The sequence below is a fragment of the Helianthus annuus genome, chromosome 14 (assembly GCF_002127325.2).
Source record: "Helianthus annuus cultivar XRQ/B chromosome 14, HanXRQr2.0-SUNRISE, whole genome shotgun sequence".
NCBI lineage: Eukaryota > Viridiplantae > Streptophyta > Magnoliopsida > Asterales > Asteraceae > Helianthus > Helianthus annuus.
Genome location: NC_035446.2, coordinates 64,796,827 through 64,805,110, shown reverse-complemented (window position 1 = coordinate 64,805,110; position 8,284 = coordinate 64,796,827). Strand labels below are relative to the sequence as shown.

The 8,284-nt window shown below is 41.2% G+C and overlaps 1 non-coding gene across 1 annotated transcript; it reads right to left on the bottom strand.

Moving 5' to 3' along the window:
* Window positions 1-1,017: 1,017 nt before the first annotated feature.
* Window positions 1,018-1,124, bottom strand: LOC118486897. Its single transcript, XR_004880063.1, has one exon. It is a non-coding gene; the product is annotated as a small nucleolar RNA R71 (small nucleolar RNA).
* Between the last annotated feature and the right edge of the window lie 7,160 nt (window positions 1,125-8,284).

Here is an 8,284-nt window from a genome sequence, read left to right as displayed (position 1 = left end):
ATGTGTGTTTAGTGTTAGTAAATATCGTGTTTTATAAATTTAAAACTTGGCTAAAAAGTGTAAAAAGAGCTTAAAATATATACCAAAAATATATTACACTACACACGCATCAAGTTTTTGGCGCCGTTGCCGGGGACACAAGGATTTTAAGAAAGTTAGGAATCAACGGCCTAATCATTTTTTTTTCTTTTTAATTTTTTAGGATTTTCTTAATTTTTCAGCTTCTACAGAGCTCAGCTTCTACAGAGCTCAGCACGGGCCGTGCCTGGTCGGACACGGGCCGTGCCCAGCATTGTTACTGGCAGTTTTTAGTTTTCCAAGTTACAGAAGGCTGACCACGGGGCCGTGTCGGTGCAACACGGGGCCGTGTCCAACTTTCCAGTAACTGGGATCTGGAAAACAATCACTGTAACTCCGACCACGGGCCGTGTTCATTGAGCACGGGGCCGTGGTGAACCTTCTGACCAGCATTCTTTTCTGTTTTTATTGCAGGACTTGGAACCAGACGCCAACCCTACGTAGTGTATGAGCTCCAGTTCTAATAAGGACATAATAGAACCTCTACAAGAACCCGAACGCTTTCTCAGAAAAAGACTAAAAGCCAACAACCAAGAGAAAGTTTCGGGTACCCCACCTCCAATGGCGGACCAATGTACCCTCATGGATTATCTACGACCCACCGTAGGTAACTTCGGCGCCACTATGAATGCACCGAATGTTGAAGCCAATAACTTCGAACTTCGTCTGCATTTGATACAGATGCTCCAGAACTCCGCAACCTTCCATGGGCTTGCGGATGAGGATCCCCATCTACATATTACTAATTTCTTAGAAATATGTGATACCTTTCGAATCAATGGAGCATCAAATGACGCCATCCGCCTCCGAATGTTTCCTTTTTCACTAAAAGACCGAGCAAAAGCTTGGCTTAACGCCCTCCCAGCTGGATCGGTAAACACCTGGGATGAACTAGCCCAAAAATTTCTATATAAGTATTTCCCTCCCGCTAAAACGGCTAAATTAACGACTGAAATTAATACATACTCACAAGAGGATGGGGAATCCTTATATGAAACTTGGGAAAGGTTCAAGGAGCTATTGCGAAAGTGTCCACATCACGACCTTGCGATATGGCAACAAGTGTCCACTTTCTATAATGGGCTGTTGCCACACACAAGGCAAACACTGGACTCTAGCTCCGGGGGACTTTTAGGTAATCGTCGCCCACATGAAATATATAATCAAATTGAGGAAATTGCTCAAACCAATTTTCAGTGGCACACTCCCCGAGGCAATAAATCCATTGCCCCGGGCGCCCGTAAGGTTGATGAAAACACTTCTTTACAAGCCCAAATCGAGGCCCTTTCTTCAAAAATAAAAAAAATTGGAAATGACAAAAATGGTCTCGGTTATGGCTTGTGAAGGGTGTGGTGGGCCACATGAAAATTGGAGTTGTATGAAAGAAACAGACGATCAACAAGAATCGGTAAACTACATTGATAATAGACCTAGGCCGTCGGGTCCTCCAACGGGCACCTACAACCAAGGATGGCGAAATCACCCTAACCATGGTTGAAGAGAACCCGACAATGGTAGTAACCAACAAAACGTAAACCAACGAACAAACTTTCAACAACCAAGAAATGAGTCACAAAATTTCCCTCAACAACAAAGTGGACGAGAAAGGCTTGAAGATACTATATCTCGCCTCATCTCCGACACTGAAAAGAAAAACTCGGATAGATTTCTACAATTAGAATCAAATTTTAGAAATCAACAAGCTAGTATTCAAAACATCGAAAAACAAATCAGTCAACTAGCACAAAATTTCTCCGAGAGACCCCAAGGCGCGTTACCAAGCAATACCGAAACAAATCCAAAGGAGCAAGTCCATCTCATAACACTACGAAACCGCACCGTGGGTCCTACGGAAAGCCCCCCGCCCACCGAGGAGACTGTAACACCACCCTTACAAGAGAAAGGGTCCCCTCCTTCAGCAGAACCCACCAAGGCTCCTCGAGTTCCGTACCCCGGTAGGTTAATCAGACAAAAGACCGATGAGCAATTCCCAAAATTCGAAAGTTTACTAAAACAATTGCATATCAATATTCCTTTCATTGATGTCCTAACCCAAATGCCTAAATACTCTAAGTTCATGAGGGACTTCCTCACTCATAAAAGGAAAATTGAAACATGGCAATTAGTTAACTTAGGCGAAGAAGGCTCTGCTCTCGTACTCAACAAACTCCCCCAAAAGAAAATCGATCCCGAAAGCTTCACAATTCCTTGCTCAATCGGTGACTCCCCCATTCGTAATGCACTAGCCGATCTTGGGGCTAGCATTAACCTCATGCCCTCATCAATGTTCAAAAGACTCGGCCTAAGAAAAACGAGTCCTACAAAAATGAGTATACAGCTTGCTGATCGATCCGTCAAATTCCCGCAAGGTGTCATAAAAATATCCTAGTCAAGGTCGATAAGTTCGTCTACCCGGCCGACTTTGTCATACTTGATATGGAAGAGGACACCGAAGTCCCCCTCATATTAGGGAGACCATTTCTCGCCACCGCACAAGCAATGGTAGATATGAATGAAGGAACCATCACTTTAAAATACGGGGATGATGAAGTAAAGTTCGGGGTTGGGAAGAGAATAGAGGACGATGACCCGGTAAATTACATGAAGGTTATTGATTCGAGTTTGGATGATGCTCTCCGACGGTGCAACATGGGATGCAAAACATCCCAATCAGAAAACATATAACCTTGCCTTGGGTCTAGCCAAGGACCCTTATAAACGTGGCGCACCACGGAGGCAATCCGCGGAATTATCCTTAGTTTAAGTTTAATCTTTTAGTTTTAATTTGCAGGAATAAAACACACTTATGGTGGTCAAGGATGACAAGGGAAACGAGAAACATAAACCCATGCATGAAAACAGGGCACCCGACAACAATTTCTCTGTTACAGTAAGTTCAGCACGGGTCGTGCCCATCCAACACGGCCCCGTGCTGAACAACCCGCAGACAAATGCCCAGTTCAGGTAACTGGACACGGGCCGTGTTCGCTGAACACGCTCCCGTGCCCAGGCTTCTGTTTCTTTTCTTTAATTTTCGTTACTGGCACATGAACACGGGGCCGTGTCCGGTCCCCACGGGGCCGTGTCCAGACTGCCAGTAACATAAATTTTTGCTTTTGACACCATTTTACACATTCAATCAACCTAAAAATCTATTTTTGGGACACATTGAGGACAATGTGTAATTTAAGTGTGGGGGGGATGCTAAAACCTTGAATTTTGCAAGTCCTAATAACAAGCCTTACACAAAACTCTATTGGAACCGCTAATCACCCCAAATTTTTTTTCAAAAATTTTCAAATTTTTCATTAATTCGATTATATATACTCGATCACATAAAAAAAACCCATTCCCACAAAAGTGAGTTTTTGAGCCTTTATTGAGCATAAATATACATCTTTACGCTAAATGCTCATTTTTCGTTTCTTGTGTGAATAGCCGCTTGGTTCTTACGACTCTAGAACTTGCCACGACGATTCATTCCCGGTCCTTACCAACTTAAACCCAAGTAAGTAAATGATGGAGGCATTAGGACTAACCCTTTTTCTTTCAACACCATTATTTTTATTTTTCTTTTCACCTACCCAAAAATTCCCCCTAGTTAACCCCTTTGAGCCTAAACCTTTTCATTTCTTAACCCAAAACCCTTTTTATTTTTACCTTTTATTTTAGTAACAAGCTCAGTTTTCGTGTGACCAAAAAAAAAAAGTTGAAGTTAGAAATAAGCAAACAAAGCTCTTCAAACAAAAGCTTGTTTGGATAAATACTTCATTTAAAATAAAAAGTCACAAAAACAAAATGTTTTACGAAAACCGACGCTTTTTACGACTTTCGCCCTTTTTTACTAACCACTAACCCAACCACCCACCGTTAGCCCAAGCCTAACCCTTCACCCAAAAAGTCCTCTTGATATTTACAAAGGTATAAAGTTAAAAAGGAGGAGGATTGATTGCTTGGCAAGCTTATGGTAAGAATAAGTTCCATGCCGCTCTCGAGTGATTCACTAAAAATACACCTTCGGCCGAGTGTGAGTGATTTCTCCCGTGAGGTATGCGAACTTGTATATAAATGGAATTTTAGAAAGGTATGTTATGCCTTAATAAATAATTTACCTTATGAAACGTTTTTAATAAATCATGACGAATAAGATTTTAAATAAGTAAAAATAAAACCTAAACAATCTTGGAAAATCCCGACACTCTATGACAAGCCAAAACCTTCTCTTCTACCTATTCCATTTGGGAGTGTAAGCCACATATTAAGTAGTTTTGCTTGAGGACAAGCAAAAATTCAAGTGTGGGGGTATTTGATGTGTGTAAAATGCAACATATAAATTACATCAAAAGAGGCATAAAACTAACCCTTTATAAGTACTAATGTTGGAAAAAGTGTGTTTTTGTCTTCCTTTTGTATTTTCAGGATTAAATGAGCTCAAATTAACAAAAGAAGCAAAAAGACAGCTAAATCTAACATAAATACAAGAAAAGGAACAAAAGTGGATTGCCCGACCCCTCGACAGCATCCTCCCAAGCAAAACAGAGAAGGCAGAAGACTGAACACGCCCCGTGCTCAGCGAGCACGGGGCCGTGCCCAAGAAGCAGCAGAAAAGACAAACCTATAGAAGCTTCTATTGCCCACCACGGGGCCGTGCCCAGTGAACACGGGGGCGTGGCGAAAGTACTGCAGGCGCATTAATTGTAATTGCGAATTACAATTAATGAGGAGAGATAGTGTCAGACAGGCACGGGCCCGTGCCCAGCGGACACGGGGCCGTGCCCAGGCCTCTGTTTAGCCTATAAATAGGAGTGCTTTGGCTCATTGCAACTCATCCCTTGGCACACCACCTCTCTTACACTTCATCCACCACCCACTACCATCACAACACCATCATCCACCATCATCATCCATTGTCCATCATAGAGTGTGTGAGTCGTCTCGGGATCCAAGATTGATCGTAAGAGTTCTTGACAATCAAGGCCATGTTTGCCTAAGTCTCTTACATCACTTGGTGAAGACAAGTGTTTAGTATAATACTTTTTATTTTTAATCTTTTTCACTTTTTATTTGGTTTTGTATTAATGACTTTAATAACTAGTTGCTTATGTTGAATGTGACTTTTCCTTATCGTTTGTCCGTGGTGTCTTGGCATTATTTTACTGTCTATATAAAATAAAAGATTTTCACCATTCATATCTCCACGGTCTATATGGAGGTATGTTGGCTACCTGGTCGGGGGTTAAGGGAACGGTTTGGTAAGGGTCTTGCGCTTGTTCAGCGTTTAGAGGTCCTGCAAGGGACCTGGGTCAAATTTAGTAGGACCTCCTTCAATACCTAAAGGTATTGGATGGCGGGGGTCCAAACTCTTTGATCCCCTCATAAGTTAACTACTATTAATACTATAACCCGGCTATTTAGGACTGTATCCCTGCTGACGCAGACTACTTAGTCGAGGGTAACGTCACCTCCAAAAGAGGGGCCTACCATAATTTGCATTAATAACTTAATTCATTATCTTTCAATAATCCGACCCTTTAGGATTGTATCCTTGCTGACTCAAACTACTGGGTTAAGGGTAACGTCGCCTTCAAAAGAGGGGCCTACTACAATAACTAAGATAATCTCTTAAACAAGTGCAAAAGTGCGAAAATAATTAAAGGTTATACTAATACACGAGTCGGATCCAAGTGATTCATCTTGTCTATCTGTTTTTATTTTTATTTTATTTTTCAGCATTTAGTTAGTTTTATTTTTTTAGTTTAAAAATCTTTTTTCTAACATTTTGATTTGATTAGACGTTGAGGATAAACCGGTACTAAAAGCTCTTGTGTCCTTGGACGACCTCGGTATCTTACCAACACTATACTACGTCCGCGATGGGTGCACTTGCCCATATGTGTGTTTAGTGTTAGTAAATATCGTGTTTTATAAATTTAAAACTTGGCTAAAAAGTGTAAAAAGGGCTTAAAATATATACCAAAAATATATTACACTACACACGCATCAGCGATCCGTGTCGGCCCAAACTGAACACATGAATAAATCCAGGGACATCGGACCTATGCTTGGACTTGGGCTGGCTGCTAGCATCTTGGCATACACAAACCCACTCGAAACCCAAACCTGAGAAGCCCAAAGTAAACCCAATGGAACTAAAAGCCCAAACCCGCCACCTTGACCCATTATTATTTAGGGCAGCCCAAGTGAATGGGCTCAAGCCCATTCCGGTTATAATGTAATCACCCAAACTCATTAGTGATTTGTTATATTAAATTCATGAGTAACATTTAGCCAACTCAAACACTTGGCCCAAGCATGATATTTGGCACTCGAAACTCCTTTAGTCTCGGCCCAGATTTCGCAACCCAAATCAAGCCCAACATTGTTGTTCCATGTGCATGCGGGTATGTATATACCATACACACTACCTTCCACAATTGAGGTTGCAAACCCTAAAGTTCTCTCTCAACCCCACAAACCCGACGGCAACTTCTGATCGCTGATCGGACTCTCTTTTCGAATTAATTCCTGTTTCGTTTCAACTCGTCCTCAACGATTACTTGGTTAGTATAATTGTAATTGTATTAAATCTGGTTGATCCTACTTGTTTACGTGTAAACTCGTTGCCGATTTGTATGATGATTATGTGAACCCTTATGTCGCAAAGTAAGTAGGAATCATGTTTTGATATTATGATAGAGAAACTTGCATGATCATGATGTTGTTGTTCGCGGCTGGTAACGTGGGGGGGGGGAGGGGGTGGATCATCTAGGCGATAAGGAATCATTGGGTTGGCTAGAATAGGGATTGTTAACTTCTTGATTACTGATTTTGTGGTGTATATTGGTGATTCATAATAAATCTTGATATAACAGTAGGGTTAGCGGTCCAATAGAATTAATGTTAAATGATTGATAAAGCTTGATAACTTGAATGAAGAATGGCGGCCCATGTGTTAATCAAACAAAGTGGAAGTTCCATTAATGTTGTCAGTAACCTAGAATTTATGAAGGCCTTGCATGTGAGTGCGATTGAGGGAAGGTTGCATGGGAATTGACATGGTGATAACTATATGCTTAGGTTGAATAGGATAATGATGAGAATGACTATGTGTTAAAGTGAAATTGTGTTGATAATTGAATACCTGGAACATGTTTAGTAAACTTCATAACTAACATAGGTCGACCCTAGTTTGTTAAATGGAATTAATATAATCTAGTGATTATCCTGTTGGACTCTACTAATGGGCCGCATACATTCGGTTAGATATTGGGCCACACACAATTGGTTTTAACTTGGGCCGCTCCATTAAAGTTGGGCCATAAGCCTAACTGTTTGCATATAGGGGCCCGGGTTATATATCACAGTTGGGCCGGGGTGCTTAGGGGGGGGGATCGCATAGTTGTTTGGGCCTGTTAAGCCAGTGTGCTAATACAACTTAATAATCGCACATGTTACAATCTGATGAGCTGGGCCGCGTATTTGATGTGGGCCGATCCGGTTTAAGTATTTTGGTAAGTAACTAGGAGGGGTTGGTGATGCATAAGGCAATTCAAATATTAGTGTAATCATAAACATGAATGACCTTATGACATGCCAAGTTATGTTAAACGGAGTTGTAATGTGTACTCGCATACTTATTAGATGATTTCATGATAGCAATCGACTTGTCATGTGCATGTTTTCTTCTTGTCATGACTTACATAGTTACTTGAAGGTAAAGTGAACCATTTAACATGTGCTTTGGTGTGACATGAACTTGTATCGCAAATATACTATGACCCGGATGCTTGTTATGACATACGTGATGTTATATGTTTGGTTGTTTATCGCTTGAGCAATACGTGTGACTAGATACGTGAATTGTGAATTCATGAAACTGACTGTCTTTGGTAACCATAGTAGGGTTTGGTTGACCCATTGGAACAAGCAGTGTAATGTAGATAACATACCGAGCAAACCGAGGTGAGTTCACACTTTCTATAAGGCATGGGATTCCCGGTGGTTTGGGAATGGGTTAATAAACTAAAACGGAACCTGCATATTCTCCTTGGGTAGAATATGTACTTCCATCCTCGTTGAGAAGGATGACAACATTAAACCTGCGTATTCTCCTTGGGTAGATTACGTACCTCCGTCCTCGGTTGGGAAGGATGACAACATATAACTTACTAGACAAAACTCTATCATGAAGTCCCTCATTTTTATA